Source organism: Phyllobates terribilis, unplaced genomic scaffold (genome assembly GCF_046119375.1).
Source record: "Phyllobates terribilis strain yellow unplaced genomic scaffold, ASM4611937v1 Scaffold_4169__1_contigs__length_64310, whole genome shotgun sequence".
NCBI lineage: Eukaryota > Metazoa > Chordata > Amphibia > Anura > Dendrobatidae > Phyllobates > Phyllobates terribilis.
The window spans coordinates 1-3,013 of NW_027366921.1; the positions used below are offsets into that span (position 1 = coordinate 1).

At 33.0% G+C, this 3,013-nt stretch overlaps 1 pseudogene; it reads right to left on the reverse strand.

Moving 5' to 3' along the window:
* Positions 1 to 13: 13 nt before the first annotated feature.
* On the reverse strand, positions 14 to 2,738 carry LOC141248941 (DCN1-like protein 4; annotated as a pseudogene).
* Positions 2,739 to 3,013: the final 275 nt, after the last annotated feature.

Sequence of the window (3,013 nt, forward strand, 5' to 3'; positions counted from 1 at the left end):
AAATAAGCGAAACAATCCCATCTGACTTCATCAAAATTATTGTTAATGTAATCTTACTACCATACCACTACAAAATATAACAATTTAATTATTATAATTACACTTGTTTGTTGTACCGAGCATGATTATACAAAACAAAGTTTATTTTACTTGTCGGAAGTTCAAAAACAACTGTGCAACTTCATGTAGAATCATTAATCAACACGTAATGTTGTCTAATCAATCTAATTGATTTAATTTATTTTGAATATCTTCATGAAATAATTTATGTTGTATGTATCCACAATTCTACATCACATGTGAAAGGAGATATCTTTCTTGATTGAATTACAAGAAAATATCTAGGAAGGGCACCACTTGTTACCTTCAAGAAGTCAATTACGTAGTCAATATGAGCACAGGAAATGGACCCTAGAACAATATTGAGTAACTGGAAAATGGTGTGAATATCTACATTTCTCTTGTTCTCCTCTGTATAATAAGATCAAAATCTGAATAAATGTGTGGATGATGTGTTTGGTGTAATCCCAACATTAAAAGGAAAGGGCACACGATCAACATACCTGTAAGACAGTACCTGAATGCATAAGAATAGAATTGTACACAATTTGAGGGTCTTTTAACCTTTGAGAACACAGAAAGAGAATCAGAAATCCTATTAAATTTATAACAAACTGAACGTAGAGAAATAAAAAGGAAATACCTCTATCTCAATTTTAAGGATTGCCTTTTTCAGTTAAGCAACAGTATTAACACTAAGTGGTTTAAAGCACCAACGCCACTCTTCCTACAAAGGAACAGTTCATCATTCAAAGTTTACAATCATTTACTGAACATAATGAAGTAACAAGTAGTGCATCAGAAAGTACCAAAGTGAAGAAGCCTTGTTTTTCGGATTGCATTTTCCTGATATGGGAATGAACTACGATTTAGTACACAGATAAGAGCATTGATACTTGAGTAGTCACGAATAATAACAAGAAATAGTACTTACCAAGCCAACATCAGTATTCTGACATCTGTATAGTCTACCTTAATATCTGAGCACAGTTTCTCAATGCCATCTAGGCTGTTTTATCATGCAAGAGGTAAAAGTAACAAAATGCAGATGTATAAGAAAATATAAATCAAGCTACTCAATTTAAGTTCCAAAGGCATACAAAGTTACAAATTCTAATCAATGATATTGTAGACCATTTATGATTTCCTAGCATAACTGAAACAATCTAGCTAGTGTTGGGTCAAAACTAGAAGAAAAAAAAAAAACAAGAAACTTGAGCAGTTTATAACCTAGTGGCAAACATATGAGCAGTTTAGTTGAATCCCATTATTTAAACTGCAACTTCTCAACAACTAATTCATTTAGTGAATTTTGGATGCATTTTAATACACACTTAATTATATCTTCAAAATTATGAAGAATAAATAACATGTTATGAAGTTACCTAGAAAAGAAAAATGAGGTCAATATTAGTGTGATGATCAAATGGTGGTGTGAAGCAGAATCCTCGAATTTGCGTTTTTGGAGGATGAGCGACAAGAAATTGTTGAAGTTCAGTTACTTCTTCTATTTTACCTACAATATCATGTAAAATATACCAAAGAAGTCCTCTTGCACCAAAAAATGTACAAAGATAAAGATATATGCACAATAAAATATCAAGAAAGATGTTAAGACTAGAATTTACATCTCCATTCACATAAGAAGGTCCTATGCATAAAGTGTCTATGTCAGCACCAGGCCCATGTACCTTTCATGAAGTCAGTAAAATTATCAAAAGTCTTTCTTAATAAAGTGTTTTAGAAAAGTATAAAAAGAAAGAACTTATATGTACTATGAAACAATATTGGTGGGTCCGGTTACGGAACTGTCGGTTTCTTGAAACTAGGAACCGTAACAGTGACCTGCTGGACCGGTTCCAACTGAAACCCGCCGGTTCCAAAATCACCGGTTCCAACCAGTTTTCTATCTCGTTCCACCAGTTCCGGTTCCGCCTCGGAACCGGTGGAACCATGGTTTTAAAAGAAAAAAATTGCTTATCAGTTTTTAATAAAAAGAAAATCTTTCAATAAATAATATTGTGTATATATTAGAATAAATATTTAAAATATTGAAAAAATATTTTCCATATAATTTTAGTAAACCTAAATGTAATTTTCTTTTTATAATTAACTAAAACATCCGCCAGTTCCACGGCTCCAATATATGAAATCGGGACCAGAATAGGTAATGGCTGGTTCCACCGGTTCTGACTCGGTCCCGCCAATTCCGGTTTCAAAGTGCCATCTATATACAACAAAATATAATTTCAGATGACATAATTTTCAAAAGAATCATTATTTACTTTTCAAGATACCTGTAAATAAGCCCACAAAACCTCAAGGAATTCTTATAGTCTTCTGCGCAGATACTTCAATCCAAAATTTACAATTGGTCCAATTTAGCTGCCTGATTTTACATGTGGGTAACTGAATTGACCTATCACCGATAAGGCTATTAAGCTAAATCCTCAAGGGTCTCATAAATCTTTTTCTTTCTTAACTTCGACAAGGGAGTCCATGTTCTTAAACAATTCTTTACAATATACAAGTGCATGCTTCTAAATTGACCAAAAAACTTTCTAAGTCAAATTTCTTATGTATGCGAAAAGCTCAGAGTAACATACCAAGTACAGCAAGTATGTCACTTGGTTAAAGTCAGCATACACAAAATCTTTGGAATCACTTGTGACCGGCATGCCTACAGACCCTTGCATACGTTGTATGATATTCCTGTTTTGCACCAAACCTGGCATGGCCTTGTCCACTATTCTTTTTGTCCCGAAATCTGCTTCCCATTTATATTCATTTCACAGTTTTTTATACACAATTAAATCTGAAATACAAGTCTGCAGAGGAGGGAGAAATGAGAATAATTAAAAATCTGTAGGAAATAAACAACCAATAGGAATCCAGGTTTTCAAATTGAACAACCAATCAAATGACAACCCAAATTTTAAACAGATTGCCAAAA